The 19,347-nt window shown below is 44.1% G+C and overlaps 1 protein-coding gene across 1 annotated transcript in view; it reads left to right on the top strand.

Annotated features, from left to right (window-relative positions):
- C1QTNF7 (C1q and TNF related 7) overlaps positions 1 to 19,347 on the top strand; it is an 86,948-nt gene that overhangs the window by 9,716 nt on the left and 57,885 nt on the right. The window lies entirely within an intron of this gene.

The following is a 19,347-nucleotide window of genomic DNA, read 5'->3' as shown; positions in this document are numbered from 1 at the left end:
GAGAGAGAAAATGAATCTGCTCTACAGCCTTAGCTACCAGCCAGTTGGCTTTTAGCTCATGCTGTAGAGGCTCATACACTAAGCTCCAGAGATCCCAGGTTCGATCCCGCCTGCCAACAACCAGTGTCTGTTGATGTTACCAGGGCCGGCTCTAGGCACCAGCAAAACAAGCAGGTGCTTGGGGCGGCATTCCGGCGCCGGCCATGCCGCCCCTAGAAATGTGCCCCCGCCGCCCCAGCTTGCCTCTGCTCCGCCACCACCTGCTCCCCTGAGGGCGCCGCTGCCGCTCTGCTTCTCCTCCCTCCCTCCCTCCCTCCCAGGCTTGCGGCGCGTGAAACAGCTGTTTGGCGCAGCAAGCCTGGGAGGGAGGGAGGAGAAGCCGAGCAGCGGCGCACTCGGGAGGTGGCGGTGGTGGAGCGGAGGCGAGCTGGGGCAGGAAGCGGTTCCTCTACCCCCCACCCCATTACTTCCTGTGCTCACCTCCGCTCTGCCTGCTCCCCTGAACGTGCTGCCTCTCCCTCGCCTGAGAGGGAGGGGGGAGAAGCGGAGCGGCAGCGTGCGGGTGGGGGGGGCAGGCGGAGCGGAGGTGAGCTAGGGCAGGAGGTTGTGGCGGGGGGGAGCCGCAGGAAGCAATGGGGGGGGAATGCGGCATGCCCAGGGGGAGGAGGCGGGGCCGGGGATTTGGGGAAAGGGTTGGAAAGGGGCGGAGTTGGGGTAGAGCCGGGGGCGGGGGGGGCACAAAAAAAAAGCGAGGGTGGCCAAAATTTTTTTTGCTTGGGGCGGCAAAAATCCTAGAGCCGGCCCTGGGTGTTACATATATTCTTTCAAAGGTGGTTAGATATTTTTCAATGCAGTTGGTCTCTCTGTAACCTGGGCACCAGCTTGTGCCAGCTGTGTGATCCCTGGTGAGTGTTACATGTGTGCTAAATCAGTTTTTGTAGGTCTGATATGTTCAGGGTGTGCTGCCTCTCTCTTTTCCTAGGACTTTTACTTCTCAGGCTTCGTGTTTTGTGTTTTCTAGCACCAGTGCTCTTTGGTGGGCAGCTTCTAGGGCAGCTCTCTCTACTTCTTGCTCTTTGTCTCTCTCTCTGCAGCTCCCCAACTCTGGTGCCGTCATTCCTTTTCCACTCTGTCCATCTCCAGTCTGGCCAGCTCTGTCTGCTGGGCTGTTTCGCTGTTGGCTGTGCCCTGCTGGCTTTCTGAGGCCTTGTCTACACTGCCACTTTACAGCGCTGAAACTTTCCCGCTCAGGGGTGTGAAAAAACACCCCCCTGAGCGATGCAAGTTTCAGCGCTGTAAAGCGCCAGTGTAGACACTGCACCAGTGCTGGGTGCTACTCGTCTCGGGAGGCGTTTTTTGTTTTTTTTACAGTGCTGGGAGAGCTCTCTCTCCCAGCGCTGGTGCCGCGACTACACAGCCATGTTAAAGCACTGCCGTGACAGCACTTTAACGTTGGTAGTGAAGACACATCCTAAATCTTTAGGCATTGTCAGGGAATCCAGTTGTCCCTTATGTCACTTGTCATAATCCACTAGTAGGGCTTTTAAGTCTTCAATTTTTTTTTGCTAGTAGGTAAGCAGCACTCTGTACACAACTCTTCAAGCTGCTTTTTGGCATACTTAACAGATGCTTCTTTGCTCATCCTGCCTTTTCTGCTGCTCAATTCCCTATTAGAAATAAACACAAGACAATAGACTGTAACCTTTCCTTTACCTGTTCCCAAACTTCTCACTTGTGATTTGCTGAGTAACTGTATTATCTGGTATTTCAGTGCATGGAGCATGATCCTTAGCTAACCAGAAAACTGGGTGTAAATCCTGCTGACTATTCCACTGTGACAATTCCCAGGGCACCAAAGGCTGTGAGGCACCTCACCACCACCTGCCTGTAGTGTGAGAAAGTCTTGTCTGTACCTGCTGTGGATCAGTGCCCTGAAACCACCAGCCTCTGGCAACACAAGCACGGCCTCAGTGACTCTGTACAGGTTAGCAATAGGCACACACCAACTCCTGCTCCTCTGTCCCTCTGGCTCAGCCCCTGTTTCACTGAACACTCTTAGATCCACTATTCACAAAGGAATAGCACACGATAGTGGGTGAGTGGAGACACACAAATGGAATGGATACTTTACCTACTAGGTCTGTATTAGTACTGGTGAACAGAGTAGAGAGATGGACTGGAGGTCTCTGTTGTATTGGTTTAAATACTGTATATTGGGTTTGCCTTTAGTTTAGCCACTAGGTCTTCCTCATCTGTAAGTACTATGCTTCTCAGACTTTAAAGCTGGGCTGTGTAATAAAACTGATTTCAACTCTCTAACAAGATTTAACAAAGATATTTGCTTGAGTTCAAACTCCATCAGACCACAGTGCTATTTTCATCTCATGCCCCCATTTAGAAAGACCCCAAACTCAAAATCAGAGCATTCCATAAACTAAAACATCTGTTGAGAGTCTAGGAGGACTTGTGGCACCTTAGAGACTAACCAATTTATTTGAGCATGAGCTTTCGTGAGCTACAGCTCACTTCATCGGATGCATACTGTGTGCATCCGATGAAGTGAGCTGTAGCTCACGAAAGCTCATGCTCAAATAAATTGGTTAGTCTCTAAGGTGCCACAAGTCCTCCTTTTCTTTTTGCGAATACAGACTAACACGGCTGTTACTCTGAAACCTGTTGAGAGTCTGGAATTAAAACCAGGGGGTATTGTTCTACATTGGGACACTTAACAAACCTTGCCTCTCTGCAGGAAACGCTCCCTCTGCTAGGCTAGATTGTAATTTCTGTCTTCTGTTCTATTTCTCACCTTCTTCATGCCATTCCTTCAATAAATATTCTTCTCTTTTAGGAAAAAGAACTAGTGCAGAGGAGGGGCCTGGAATTTAGTTACTCCTTCACTTCCTTTGCACATGGCACCCCTCTGCCCCCCCCCCCCCCCCGGCCCCACGTTTTTGTTGATTGTTATTTTGATTAATTATTTTAAAATATTAAATATATTTATCATATATATTCAATACACATAATAAAATATTTTAGTATACGTCTAAATGGATCAAAACAATACTTTTGAAACAAAACTTTCTGACTTTTCCTGTGGGAATATTTTTGTCAAAATCAGCGTGTTCCTACAAAACATTTTGATTTAGAAGGAACTGCATTTATTGACGGAAAACTGCCTCCTCGAAAATGTTTTGATCCGCTGTAGTTTAGGACTGAATCCTGCAAGAAGCTCTTCATGGGCAGACCTCTGCATCAAGACAGAGCCCACTGACTTCACTGGGGCTTTGGGCCGTTTGGAGGGAGTCTGACCTCACCAAGCTTGTTGCAGGATCACAGGATTAGGCCATAAACTGTTCAGATCAGGGACCTTCCATTCCTGTCACGCTCTTGGGGAAATGTGGAATTGGTGATGACTTGCTCATGGATAGAGTTTACTGGAGAGAAATGTAAAAATTCTCTGCTTGAATGTGTTTCTTGTTCTCAGTAATAATTAGAAACAAGAACCAAAATTCCTTTCTTTTTCATCAGACTATGAACACTTGATTTTTACACCAGTTGTGGAAGCATTGCATTAATACTCTTACACTGCTCTGGTTTATTGTCCTCTAGCAAAGCTGGGGACTGATCCTGCAAGCTGGAAATCAATAGGCACTCTGCATATGGAGTGTTTGCAGTATGAGGTCAACAGGGTCCTGATCCAGCTCCCACTGAAGACTCCCATTTACTTCAGTGGGAGTTGGTTAAAGCCCTTAATCACATGTGGACCGAATATCTGCCTGTCACGTCGGAAACAATGTTATGGCTAACCTAATTTTTTTCACATTTTTACCCTATTGAGATAGAGTGGGCATGTCCCTCTTGTGACTAAAAAAAGAAAAGTCTATATTTGTCAAGTCCATTATTTACTGTCTGAGAGATAAACAGTGTCAGTGTTTTATTACAGAGCATCTGGTTCTTCAGGGGTTGTCTCCAGTCCTGCCTCTACACAGTGATGTGCTGCCAAACGTTAACTATGGGTTCCTTCAAACTCTTGGCCCCAGTCAGCGATACATGCAACAATCTCTGAGTAAATACTCTTCCCTGTTACAAAATCCCGCCAGTTCCACGCTCTCCCACCCAAGTCCATTCATTCTCTATACATGTTCCCTCTCTTCAGCTAAGCCATTCCTTCCCTGTCCCAAGTCCATCCGTCTTCCCTGTTCCTTCAGCAGAAGCAGCAGTGGTAGCAAGCAAATCAGGGGCAGTCTAGCTGGGGGGGGGGGGTCCCCCTGCTCATGGGCTGGAAGTTGGTTGGAAAATTAATCCCCTTTGGTTCTTGTGGTGAATTGGTCTCTTTTTGTTGCTGGGAGATCTCCTCTTGCTGGTGTGCAGGGCTTGGGCAAGCAATTCTCCCCAAGTTAGTGTGGCAGATCAAGGGGAACAAGTTGCCTCTGGCCAGTGAGTGGGGATACAGGGCTTCAGGCTCTCTTCCAATATGACTTCTTCAGATTCTCTGTTGGGGTGGGACAGACAAGCACTACCAGAAACAAATGGGTTGTAGTGACTATAGGAATCCTACTCCTGGAATTGTGGGGACAAAGTGGTGCACCCGTATAAACAGCAGTTAAAATAAGGGGCAGTGTTGGGGAGTAGAACTCCCATTCCTCTGCTAAAAGCTGGGGGGCAGGGGGTTCCCCTCCTCTCTCTGGCTTGGGTAAGCAGCGCTTTCCTACTGTTTCCCTATTACCTATGAGCACCCTAGAGGCCCTAGTTGGAAACATGAGTTCCTGCTGCAGTCACAGGGATGTCGGGTACACTTAAGAGGGCGGACTATTTTAAGCAGCAGAGTTACAAAAACAATTTTTGCCACCTACACTCCGCCTCCCCACTCCCTTCCCACCCCACATATAGTACAACAGCGGATAGCTCATTTCTGTCCTTGATAATCACAGTGCTATGCCCAGGTTGGCCTAAGGATATGGGGGCAGTGTTGGGGAGATGTTTCTTGGAGATATACCGCAAACTTAATTGATTTATTCTACTTTATGAATGTGTGTCTGTGTGTATGCGCGTGGGAGGGAGAGGGTTTTCTTTAGGTCCCCCCAGCCTTCTGCTGCAGGAATGGAGCCCAGCTGTATATTCCTTTTAACCTTCACAATTGGTTGACATCAGTGTATGGTTTTCAAGGCTACATTCTCAAGGAGAAGGGCTAGAGACTGACTTTAATCTGTAAATGAAAGCAGATTCTCCTTTACAAAGGAGCTCAAAAGCTGAAGCAAGGGATACATTTGGATCACTATGTCTATTAACTGGTGTCAGGGGATATGATAGAGGTCTATAGAATCAAGACAGGTGTGTAGAAAGTAAATAAGGAAGTTAGTTACTCCTCAAAACTCAAGAACTAGGGGGTCACCAAATGAAATTAATAGGCAACAGGTTTAAAACAAACAAAAGGAAGCATTTCTTCACACAACACACAATCAACCTGTGGAACTCCTTGTCAGAGGATGTTGTGAAGGCCAAGACTGTAACAGGGTTCAAAAAAGAACTAGATAAATTCATGGAGGATAGGTCCATCAATGATTATTAGCCAGGATGGGTAGGGATGGTGTCCCTAGCCTCTGTTTGCCAGAAGCTGGGAATGGGAATGGATCACTTGGTGATTACCTGTTCTGTTTATTCCCTCTGAAGCACCTGATATTGTCTACTGTTGGAAGATAGGATACTGGCCTAGATGGACCCTTGGTATGGCCATTATGTTCTAACCCCCATGCAACTCACCAGTGATGGTACAGTCCAATCCTCACCTTCTCCAAACATGTTCTCTCCTTGTGCCTGTGGGCCACATTTAAGAACCACTGGATAATATAAACCAAGGGCTTATCTACACAAGGAAAGAAGCCCACAGTAGCTGGCATGCACTAACTCCCCACGTGGACAATCTTACTGTGCAGAAAGAGTGTCCTCATGCGCATCGGCTTAACATACTTTGGAAATGTATTAACCTAACTGCCAGAGGGCACTGTTGGGCTACGTCTACATGGCCCTGTAGTTTGGACTATGGGTGTGGGAACTGCAGCATGTACTCAAGTGCTGCGCTGTAACTCCCTGATGTGGATGCTGCAGGCCCCAGCTAAAAGATTACCTAGTTCATGTTACTCATCTTTCAAACAGGACTGAATAAACACAAACTAAGTATCTGTTAGTGGGCACTCGCAGCATCCACATGAGGGAGTTACTGCACAGTCCCTTAGTGCGCACTGCAATTCACAACCTTGAAGTCCAGACTGGGGGGCCATGCAGACAAGCCTTCAGTGCTCAGTAAGAGTCCACACGAGGAGTTAGTTCAGAGTAGCTAGTGCATGCCAGCTGCTGTGGGCTGCTTCACCATGTAGACAAGCCCTTAGTATATCCCAATACACTGCAGCAAAACACATTAAAGCTTTAGTGATGAAACCTAGGCCCCAGTGAAGTCCATAGGAGTTTTGCTATTGACGTCATTGGGGTCTGGATTTCACCCAATGTGAAAATAATGGGCCAATTTCATCTTTGGTGTAACTCCATTGAAATCAGGGATACATTTAGTTCACTGTGTCTGGCAGGGTTCAGTGTGTGTGTTCCGCTTTTGCAAATATTGCCTTGAAGCACAGAGGTTTGTTTTCATACCTACTGCATGACGTGACGGTGAATGTGACAATGAACGTGAAGTGAATTTGACGCACACCATCTCTGGGCCACTTTCACTCTGGAGCTTTGTGTCACCCTTCCAGTAGAACTGCCCAAAGTTGTATGGCATGGAACATTAATTTCCCAAGATTAGCAGTGTTTTCTTCACTGAAAGAATTAGCTGGACTGCTCTTTTTGTATTCAAGAATAAATGCCATTGTTTCTCATGTTGAACTGACCTCTGTGGTTACTCTGGAACAAGCTTTGGATTCTTTGAAATTAAGGCTAGAGGATCCCATAACTGAAACAGTTTTGTTTAGACAGAAAAACTGCCAGGATGCCCTTAAAAGGAAGGATCTGCCTAACGCATGCTATTCAAAACATTCATTGCTATTCTGACCTTCTTCAAAAATCAATCTAACTACAGCTTAAATGAATCCGTGCAGTTCCTCCACTGGTTGTTACAAACACAAGAGTGAGCCCAGTCCTCTCAATCATCACATTCAGAACTCAGCAAGACTGTGTAACGACTGCAGTACCAGCCCCATTATGAACAACTGAAAAACTCAGCCGGGGGTTTGTACTCTTCCCTTTTTCCATTGAGTCAGCAGACACATATGTTCCTAATTTATCGTTAAAAACAAACAACTTAATCCCCCAAGTATGCAGTGTTCAGGGGCCTCCTGTTAAAACTGAATTACAAATTGGGTAATTAATGTAAATTTGTCAATGAAAGAAATAAAGGCATGTTTGATACTGTCACCAGCTGCTTCCTTCCTATCATTTCTGTAAATCCTTTGGCATAGCTCAAAGTCTAGAGGTTGTAAGTCTGAGGGTGTTACATTTTCCTGTTCTGGTGGCCATACGTGGCTGACCATGCTTTCTTTAAACTAGAGCGTGGGCAGGTTGTAAGGGAGGAGCAAGTTCTGCCCTCATTTACAACCATCGTGCCCCACTGAAGTCTTGGACAGAATTTGGCCTAAAAAGTTAATAGCTATTTTAAAATATTTATTCATTTACCATTGTCACACCAAAGGGCCAGCCTGAGGACTTGGGGGAGGCTAGGAAAATGAGTCTTTGGTACAAACCCCTCAAATGTATTTGACTCCTTTATATGAAACTTGGGACAGGAAGGGAGGGGTCATCTATCTGGCTGCAGAAGTGAAGTCTGCTTGTTCCTTTTAACCCTATTGCCCTGTGTACAGGATTTCAAAGCTATCAGCACAAAAGGAGTGGAAACTTCCTTTTTTTAAATGAAAGCTGAAAGTCTCTTTTGCATTTCTACTTCCCATGGCTCTCTCTCCTGTGTCTGTGAGGCTTCCCCTCTTTTGGGGGCATATTTATAGATAGGCTCCTTAAATTTCGTTCACAAAATCTATATGTGGACATGCAAAAATCATATTTGTAAGTGCAAAATGGGTAGTGGCACATGGAAACAGGCACTCTCAGTCATGTAATTACCCATTCTGCCTGTACAATGGGTGCGTGAAAAAATATTGCAGCTACAATTTTGGTGGCCTGTTTTGAAAGTTTGGCCCTTTAGGCCTTTTAGCTGTGTTAGTTATAAGTTGTAATAAAATACTTGGAATTCAGCTAGTTATTGAGGGCATGGAAAATCAAGCCCCACAATGGAGTAGGAGCAAGGCTGTGAGACCCTGTACTGATAAAACAGCACTTCCCTCTTAATAATTGTTTTTCTTTTGAAAAACCGCAGCTGCTCAGTGCAGCATACTCAGGTCTTTGGAACAGTGGGAGGCCTGATTCTCCTCTGCTTTCCTGCTAAACAGAGGAATCTGATTTAAACTTTTTTCTACTATATCAAAAGCCAAAGAGCCTCCCATAAAAAACGAGTACACAAGTGGAATAAAGGTAGGAGAGCAAGAAAGGCAAAAAGGAAGCAGAAGGGGGTAAGAGAGGAGAAAGGAGATCTGAGTGAATTGCAGGGCTGAGAGAAGAATCCAGGAGTCCTGACCTTCAGTGCTGAGCTGAAACCACTAGACACGCTCCCTTCCCAAAAACAACATGCATGACATTTCTCCCTGTTTAGAAGGATTGGTTATATGCTCAGTAGAAATGGGGTCATTTTCTCAGTCTGTACTTTGAAAACAGTTAATCAAAACCCACATATTTCAAAAGGAGCTAAAGCTTTGTTCCCTGAATACCCTCTCTTTGGAAGCAGCTAAACAGATACTCTTGAATAGCAGACGCAACACAGCTAGATGCGCTGACCTCTGCAACTGGACTAGATTCCAGTGCTGGTGCGCCTCCCATCAGGTCGACGCAATGAGCACTCCACTACCACTTATACTCGACTATATTTTACACTTTAAACAATTGGGATTATCCACCAGTTCCATTTGTGTCCATTTGGCAGCCATCATGACCTTCCACTGCCACATAGACAGCCACTCTGTCCTCACACACCTACTCACGAAACGTTTCCTGAAGGGCCTCCAAAATCTTTAAACTCACATACAGGATCCAACCCCAGCCTGGGACCATGGCCTCGTCCTATACTCCCTTACTAGACCTCTGTTCGAATCAATGGCAACATGATCCTACGTTCATTTATCACCTCTGCCCAATGGGTCGATAAAATTGGGGCCTTTATGGCCTCTCCCCTGTACACATTCTTTCATAAAGACAAAGTCACGTTACATCCACATCCCAAATTTTTTTACCCAAGATACCATCCTCTTTCCATCTCAATCAACCTATCCACCTTTCTTGCTTCTTTCTGAAGCCTCACGGCAATCAACAGGAAGCAGTTCTACACACCCTGGACATCAGCCGACAATTAGCTTTCTACCTGGACAGAATTAAACCTTTCAAAAAAATCACTACGATTATTCCTTTCAGTGGCTGAAAGATCCAAGGGCTCAGCCATCTCTAAGCAATGCCTTTCCAAGTGGATCTCGCAGTGTATACATTTGTCCTACCAACGACACAATTGACAACCTCCTACTGGAATTAGAGCACATTCCACTCACTCGCTTTCCACCTCCATTGCTTTTCTCAGTCATGTCCCCATTTGCTGACATTTGCAAAACAGCCACGTGGACATCAGCGGACACTTTCCCCCGTGACTATGCCATCACTCACGACACGGCAGCTGATACTCTCCTCGGACACACTGTCCTATCATCGGCAGTAAATGCCGCTCTGAAGCCCCAGGCTTCCAATAAGGGGCACTGCTTCCTAGTCACCTGCAATGGAGCACCCATAGAGACATCACTCAAAGAAGAAGAGAAGGTTACTCACCCTGTGCAGTAACTGAGGTTCTTCGAGATGTGTGTCTCTATGGGTGCACCATTACCCGCCCTCCTCCTCTGGGCTTCGGAGCTGAAATATAAGCTCTGCGGCAGAGAAGGAACCAGGGGGCAGTCGGACCGCACAGTGCTATATATATACATGTCCTGCAAGAGCGGGGAGGTGCTCATGTGTGGTCTGACGGACACAGCTGGCGAAGATCTCCGATCCCTTGCACAGGGGGCACTGCTGCACCTAGAGTGGCACACCCATAAGGACACACATCTCAAAGAACCTCAGTTACTGCACAGGGTGAGTAACCGTCTCTTCTTGTGTTATGTGAAGGGGTAAATAACACTTCCCTACTCATTTTCTTCATACCATTTATAGTTTTATAGCCCTCTATTATATCCCCCCTTGCTCGTCTCTTGTCTGAGCTGAACAGTTCCAGTCTTTCTAATCTCTTCTCATATGGAAGCTGTTCCATGCCCCTAATCATTTTTATTGTCCTTTTCTGTACCATTTCCATTTCTAATATATCTTTTTTGAGATGGGGTGACCAGAACTGCATGGATAGATTTATATAAAATGGGTCATTAAGGAACTGGCTGGAACCTGCTGAAAGTGATCCATATCAATGCAGCATCCCACAGAGACAAGGGAAACCCCAATGACCAGATAATTGACACCTAGCAATCAATGACTAAGAGGAAGGAGTTCCCCCCCCATTTCTCAGCTGGGAAGCTGAACAGAGGCCAGCTCAAGACTGAAGGACAGAGAGATGACAAGCAGGGGATAAAGAGTTGGCTTCTGGAAGAGGCTGGCTGCTCTCACGTGGCACTGACAAAGGATCAGAGAGAGACAGAGCCTGAAATGGGGTCGACAGCACCTTGGCTGGTGGATTGCTGTGGCTTAGCCAGATGAACTGTGTCTTAACTTTCTCTGGGCAAACCTAAGGACTTCCAAGGCTGTGTTCCAGTTGACTAATAAACCTGTTGTTTTGAAAATGCTGCCTGGTGTCACTGCAAATCCTTGCTGAGGTGCATTAGTCCCTGAAGAATGTAAAAGTCTCTGACTAGGAGTCTGTCTTAGTTGGATGTGCTGGGCAGAGCTCACAGTGTGAAGCAGGAGACCTGCAGCCACTCACCAGGGTTGGTGAGGCTGGATGGTTTATCCTGAAGGAAGACTGAGATCCTTTGGGATCCTGGCACAGTGAAAAAGCTTCCTTGAAGAGACTGTTTAAAAGTTGGGGCATAGCACCGATCCTGTGGATCTGTGACACTGGTATTTGTGGGTGAGCTGGGTATTGTTTGGGTTGATATTTTTATTTCTGGCTGGTTACCTTTTAGTGTTTCTGATTTTATCTTCTCTGTGGTTGTATTTGTAATCTTTGCAAAAGTTGCCTAGAACCTGTGTAACCCACACACCTCCTGCGTGTGGTGCTCTGTCCCATGCATTGGCACCAAGACCACTTAGAGATTAATGAGTCTGCTACAGCCTTAGCTAAGAGCGATATGGTTTTTAGCTCATGCAGTAAAGGCTCATGCATTTAGCTCCAGAGGTCCCAGGTTCAATCCCGCCTGCTGACGACCAGGGTCTGTTGGTGTTACACCTGGAATAGGTGCTTATCTATCTAGCTAGAGATAAAATGAAGATGCCATGTTTTGAGGTAGACTCTTCAGTTGCACTAGTTATTCAGTGGAAAGCCACATGGATTACCAAGATAAAACAGGCTCATTCTCCAATTTCCAAGGAGCCTGCTCAGCTTTGCTGAGTAGTAACTGAAACCTGAGTCTGTTGACTGGGAGAAGAAAAACCCCATACTGGGGGGATGAGCAGGTCTTCTGGCTTAAAGCCTGCTCACAGCTCATCGATGGGAGTATTTTTACCCAAGACACTAAGCATTCCTACCTTAGATGGGTTTTCCTAGCTCATGGTAGGAAGCCCTGACTACTTTTCAAAGAGCATTCATACATATTTTATTTGTACATAGTTTTAGTTTTTAAGATTAGTTTTATTGCTACATGTGGGTGTTCACAAATTGTTCTGCTCAGTGAACCATTTAAAACCAAATATTAAAAGCATATGTGGCCATGATATGGAGCCTGAACACTGTCTTTGATGTGGATACGTAACTACAGTAGTTGTCAGGTTGCAGGCAATATTCTGATGATGCCCACATGACAAAAAGGAGAATGTAAATGCCATGGTACATGGTGGGCCACATACTCAGCTGGTGTAAATCAACATACCTTGACAGTCAATGGAGCTGTGCCTCCTCAAGGAATCCATTTTGAAGCACTTGGAGGAGAGGAAGGTGATCAGGAACAGACAACGTGAATTCACCAAGGGCAAGTCATGCCTGACCAACCTGATTGCCTTCTATGATGAGATAATTGGCTCTGTGATTATGGGGAAAGTGGTGGACAGGATAGATCTTGAATTTAGCAAAGCTTTTGATACACTCTCCCACAGTATTCTTGCTAGCAAGTTAAAGTAGTATGGATTGCATGAATGGACTGTAAAGGAGGATAGAAAGCTGGCTAGATTGTCAGGCTCAACAGGTAGTGATCAACGGCTCAATGTCTAGTTGGCAGCCGGTATCAAGTGGAGTGCCCCAGGGGTCGGTCCTGGGGCCAGTTTTGTTCAACATCTTTATCAGTGATCTGGATGATGGGATTAATTGCACCCTCAGCAAGTTCACAGAAAACACTTAGCTGGTGGGAAAGGTAGATATACTGGATGGTAGGGATAGGGTCCAGAGTGACCTAGAGAAATTGGAGGATTGGACCAAAAGAAATCTGATGAGGTTCAACAAGGACAAGTGCAGAGTCTTGCATTTAGGAAGGAAGAACCCCATGCACCGCTACAGGCTGGGGACCGACTGGCTAAGTAGCAGTTCTGCAGAAAAGGACCTGGGGATTACAGTGGACAAGAAGCTGGATATAAGCCAGCAGTGTGCCCTTGTTCCCAAGAAGGCCAATGGCATATTAGTAGAATATTGGGCTGTATTAGTAGAAGCATTGCCAGCATATCAAGGGAAGTGATTATTTCCCTCTATTCGGCACTGGTTAGGCCACACCTGGAGTATTATGTCCAGTTTTGTCCCACTACAGAAGGGATGTGGACAAATTGGAGAGAGTCCAGCGGAGGGCAACAAAAAATATTAGGGGGCTTGGGCACATGACTTACAAGGAGAGGCTGAGGGAACTGGGGTCATTTAGTCTGCAGAAGAGAAGAGTGAGGGAGGATTTGATAGCAGCCTTCAACTCCCTGAAGGGGGGTTCCAAAGAGGATGGAGCTCGGCTGTTCTCAGTGGTGGCAGATGACAGAACAAGGAGCAATGGTCTCAAGTTGCAGTGGGGGAGGTCTAGGTGGGATATTAGGAAACACTATTTCACTAGGAGGGTGGTGAAACACTGGAATGGGTTACCTAGGGAGGTGGTGGAATCTCCATCCTTAGAGGTTTTTAAGGCCCGGCTGGACAAAGCCTTGGCTGAGATGATTTAGTTGGTGTTGGCCCTGCTTTGAGCAGGGGATTGGACTAGATGACCTCCTGAGGTCTCTTCCAACCCTAATATTCTATGATTCTATGATTCATGCCTGATGAAGATCTGGCCTTTGATTTTTGAGAGTGAGAAATTGAAGAGACAGTTCATTGTGTACTATACATTTTAAAAGAGCCATATTGGCTAGCTTTATTCTGAAGAAAATTCTTTTGCACTGAAGTGTAATTTCAAGCACCACTATGAATGTGAAGCCACACAGACCCTGCCCATTATTCACTCATCCATCCATTAAAACAGAGCATTTGAACAAATGTCAATAAAATACAGCGAGGCACAGCATCAGCCTGGAAATACTTAGCCAGGCCCACCTAAGAGGACACATTCTGGCACATTTTCAATTCTGGTGCTTTATCTTACTGACCTTCTACAGGGGTATGAAAAAAGAAGACCAAACTGGAGTGTCATGTGAGGCAAAGTGAGCCAGGGCTGGGCCTCTAAGCAGGGCTGTATTTTTTTTTCTTTCCCCCTGTATTTTTGCTCCAGTGAGCTGATTGTCTTGTTCCACATCATTTGTAGGTCTTGGCTAGAGCATGCACAAAATACTGTCGCTCAGCAGAAGCTAAACAGTGAGGCCAGAGTACCTGGGTCATGCATCTAAGGCACTAACTGTATTAGGAGCAGGGCTTTGGAGCTGTGCTCCAGCTCCGCTCCAGCTCCAGACAAAAACCTGCAGCTTCGCTGCTCCGGAGCTGCTCCACGCTCCAGCTCCAGGTTCCGCTCCAAAGCCCTGATTAGGAGGCTCAGATTTTAGTTCTGTAGCTGTCTTGTTGTCTTTGCTTAGTCCTTCATTGCTTCACAGGATCTGCTTTTCAGTTACAGTTTGAATTTGAAAACAAAAATAGATTCCAGATGTCTTGCGTTTACTATTCCAGAACCACAAGCTAAACTAGCTAGTGACATTTACCTTAATGCAATTTTTGGTTAACTTTAACATTGATTCTCAATGACTATTAAATGCGATTGATTGTGATCTTTCATGTTTTCCTCCACCGTTTTTTATTAATAGATTTTTTCAATTGGTTGGAAAAGTGGTATTTTAAAAGGAATCGTTCAAGGAGTGATCCATAATCCAGCTGCCTGGCACGTGTACAGCGGCAGCATAATGAGCAGCACAAAGTGCAGTCTGAATGAATGCTGCAAATATCTTCATTTTTTCCCTTTTAGGTTTCAGCTCTGGAAACCGTTCCAATGCTTGTATCTTACAAGTGGCTACTTTTCTCCTCAGAAATGAATTGTAGAAGTAGGCACCTTAGAGACTAACCAATTTATTTGAGCATAAGCTTTCGTGAGCTACAGCTCACTTCATTGTATGCATCCAATGAAGTGAGCTGTAGCTCACGAAAGCTTATGCTCAAACGAATTGGTTAGTCTCTAAGGTGCCACACGTACTCCTTTTCTTTTTTTTGAATACAGACTAACATGGCTGCTACTCTGAAACCTGTAGAAGTAGGGTAACTTGCAATCTATCTATCAGTATCTCAAGTACACAACTGCACTGAGGAGTTGAAGATCGCCTCAGTGGCTAGGGTGCTAGCTTGAGACTTTCGAGAGCTGGGTTCAGTTGCTTGCTCTGCCACAGACTGCCGGTGTCATCTTGGACAAATAATTTAGTCTCTCTGTTCCTCCATTCCTCATCTGTAAAATGGGATAATAGCAGCACTTCCCTACCTCAAGGGGTGTTGTGAGGATAGATATATTACAAAGGTTGGTGTTGAGATACTACGGTAATGGTGAGCATATATGTACCTAAAATAGATGGCAGGCCAAAATTTTTGTGAAACATAACAATTGTATAATATTAAGAAACATACTTTCCAAATGATACTTCCCTGCCATGTATTCTTTCATCCACAGGAGTAAATGTGTCAGTATTACTGGCTCAGTCATCACATGTGACATGAAACCATACTTCACAGTTTCTATTGTTTCTACCTATATTGTACCATACTGTTGTAGTTGCACCATTAAAGATATATTGTAGCATGGGATTTTCAAAAGTGCCTTAAACTTCAAGATGCTAAGGCCAGAAGGGATTGTACATTGTACATTGTGATCATGTAGTCCGACCTCCTGCACACTGAAAGCCACAGAACCTACCTCACCCACACACTCCTGTAACCTCTGGCTGAGTTTCTGAAGTCCTCAAATCATGACTAAAAGACTTCAAATCACAGAAAATCCGCCATTAACTCTAGTTTAAACCTGCAAGTGACCCCTGCCCTATGTTGCAGAGGAAGGCAAAAAAAACCCCAGGGTTTCTGCCAATCTGGCCCGGCGGAAAATTACTTCCAAATATGGCAATCACTTGGACCCTGATCATGTCGGCAAGACTCACCAGTCATACACCTGGGACAGAATTTTCTATAGCAACTTATAGTCCTCCACATTTTCTGTCCCATCACCGGCCATTGGGGATATTTGCTACTAGCAGTCGCAAATCGGCTACGTGCCATTGTAGGCAGCCATGGTGGCTTGCTTTTGAAAATTCCACCTCTATTTGTTATTTCCCCTCTGAACCCAAACTTTTTCTAGCTTGCATAATATTTTCCCATTTCAAATTGACGTCTACACAATATATCGTATGTTTAGCCTCACACATCATTTCACAGACGTAACTTTTATTTTCCAGACTGTAATATTTTGCAGAAATAGCAATCACACTTTATTTTATGATACAAATTATACATAGCTGTCACACGGACAGCCCAGCCAACCTGTGTATGATCCATAACAACTTAACAAGAGGCATTGATTATCACTACAAAAGTTTTTTTCTCCTGCTGATAAGAGCTCATCTTAATTAATTAGCCTCTTACAGTTTGTATGGCAACTTCCACTTTCTCTGTATGTATATATATATCTTCCTACTATCTGTTCCATTCTATGCATCCGATGAAGTGGGCTGTAGCCCACGAAAGCTTATGCTTTAATACATTTGTTAGTCTCTAAGGTGCCACAAGTACTCTTGTTCTTTTTGCGGATACAGACTAACACGGCTGCTACTCTAAACCCACGTATGAAATAGGTATCAAAGAAATGTTAATTAGGCTAGCAATCTCCAAATCATTCACTTTATACTGATAAGAATCAAAGAATAGTTGTTGCTAAGTGTATTTGTCTGTTTACCTGTATCTTGTTAGAAGTATACCAATGTAACCCAATTAGCTGTTAGAGGCTAATTTCCTTTCATGTCTTAATTGCATTATATTAGTTAACTTTAAAATCAAAGATGTGAGATATTGCAGGACACTAATAATATTATCTACATTGTCTTCAGTTTAACTATCTCTGTTGTAATGGAGGGCCAGTTAATACTCTTATGTAAATAAGTGTAACCAGTTTACCTGTGTGTGCATAGGAAATGGTCTGTAAGCTATCTGCATGGTCTATTCCTACTGGGAGAAAAGCCCTGCTGTTACAATTTCTGTGAAGAGGCTTGTCAGCCTGCTAGAAGAGCGATAAAAGAGAAGCCTGAGGCCTGATCCTTTCATCTCAGGTTTGCTTAAACTTTAACAGGAAAGGTTTAAGCCATAGGACCAAGGTCTCCAGGTAGATACCTGGATTATCCTGGAATTCTCAGGGGAAAACTCTAACAGACTCTACCCCTTAACTGCCTAGAGGACTATAACCCTTTGAATTGATTCTAGAAAGACTGTTTACAAATCAGCAGCCTGACCATCTCTGCTATGAAACGGATCTATGGACTTTACCCACAGCTGTATGTATATTGATCTCTTAATAATTTATAACTCTCTTCTTTCTTTTTCCTTTTTTTAATAAATCTTAGATTTAGTTATTAAGAATTGGCTGACAATGTGATATTTGGGTAAGATCTGAGATTCATATTGAGCTGGGGATAAGTGTCTGATCCTTTGGGATTGGTGAACCTTAAATATGGTGAATCAGGTTTTCAGTAACCTCACACTACATTAGACTTGGTTGTCTAGATGGGAGCCAACGACTGGAATGGCTAAAGAGGACTGTCTTTGGCTTCTTGTTAACCAGTGTGGTATTACAAAAGCTCTTTTGTTACTGGCTTTGTGAATTTAATTATAGAATAAACCACTGGTTCGGGGGATTGTCTGCCCTATTTCTTGCAGTCTGCCCAGAGTATGGCATTCTCAGTTTGGCCCATCTAGGCACCTGGTCACATACTAGTCTCATAGACCCTGATCTTACATTTCTGGCATGCCTAAATTCCTACTGAAGTCACTTGGAGTTCTATGAGTGTAACAGAAGCTTGCTAAAAAGAAAAGGAGGACTTGTGGCACCTTAGAGACTAACAAAGTCTCTAAGGTGCCACAATTCCTCCTTTTCTTTTTGCAGATACAGACTAACATGGCTGCTACTCAGAAGCTTGATAGAGTGCCAAAATTCTTCCTCAAAGGCAATTGTATCTTTCCATAATGGTCAAGTCATCTTTGAAGTATTCCATTTGCACCACAAAACATGATACTCCAGTTTCTAATTTGATAATGAATGGTTGGTACTGGAAGATAATAAATGTGTTGGTTTTTTTTTACAACAAATGAGTCAGTCACTAAAACTGTTATCTCAAGTGTTTGCTTTAACATTAAAACAGCATTTAATATTGCAATTGGGGACTGCGTCAAGACAATAGCAGCCAGCACAAACCTTAAACTACCCTTTCAACTGAGCCAAACTTGATACGTGTATCTGAACAAAAATATAGCTGGTATATTCTAAAATGAAAAAAAGAATTAAAAAAGGCTAAGAATTCTGGTTATTAGAGAAACCTATGTGCAAGGCTCTTTATTTCTCAGGGCTTGTCTACACTTCAAGTGCAGCTTGAAGCAGTGCAGCTTTAGCACGTAGTGGAGATGCTACCTATACCAACGGGAGAGCTTCTCCCATCAGCATAAGTAATCCACTTCCCTGAGAGGTTGATGAGAAAAGCCTTCCCGTCAACATAGCACTGTCTACACTAGCGGTTAGGTTGGTATAAATAACTATGTGTTCAGGGCTGTGACAAATCCAGACCACTGAGCAATGAAGTTATATCAACATAAGTTTATAGTGTAGACCAGGGCTCAGAAATAGAGACTTATAGAAAAGGCACTGCTGATTGTCATTTGAGTACATTTGATACTTTGTTTACTCAAGTGGTCAACATTAATGAGAGAGAGTAACGAAAGGTTTTGTTTTGTTTTCCTCTATAAATATCAGATTTAAAAAAATTATTAAAGCTAATGTTAAAAAAGTGTACAGTATACAGGTTAAGAAAAGAGTGTCTGTACATCTGGATATAGTGCTTAGATTATCCACAAATACAAAGTTTGTTTATGCATGTATAATCATCAATAACCCAAATTTAGGTGAATAAATTTAAGAATACAGTTTAGATATTAGCATCCAAAGTATTCTGGTACATCACTCATGAAAAGTTATACAGAGATTTGGATGTGGAAAGCAAATATAGCAATGAGTGAAGATTGTCCCTCAGTCATTAAGAATTTAGGGTAGGTTGTCCATTTAGAAAATTCAATCCTTGAGGAAAGTATTTCAAACTTTCCTCCTCTTCTGCTCCCATAAACTATTCCTCGTCTGGGGAAAACATTTACAGAGACTATTCCCTAAGCTAAAACAGTGACATTTTCTCAAGGGGAAAGGGATGGAAAAATTCTCTTCTGTGGAGACACAGATGAAAGATTTCAGAGTAGCAGCTGTGTTAGTCTGTATTCGCAAAAAGAAAAGGAGTACTAGTAGTTAGTCTCTAAGGTGCCACTAGTACTCCTTTTCTTTTTGCAGAGGAAAGACTGATCCAAACCACACACTTTTGGAAGATACACTAATGAGAGCAGTGGGAGCACCTACATAGAATAGACTAAGAAAAGAGTCACTTAAATGGCCTGTAAACAACAGT

The sequence above is a fragment of the Chelonia mydas genome, chromosome 4 (genome assembly GCF_015237465.2).
Source record: "Chelonia mydas isolate rCheMyd1 chromosome 4, rCheMyd1.pri.v2, whole genome shotgun sequence".
Classification (NCBI taxonomy): domain Eukaryota; kingdom Metazoa; phylum Chordata; order Testudines; family Cheloniidae; genus Chelonia; species Chelonia mydas.
This window is presented reverse-complemented; position numbering and strand designations above follow the sequence as displayed.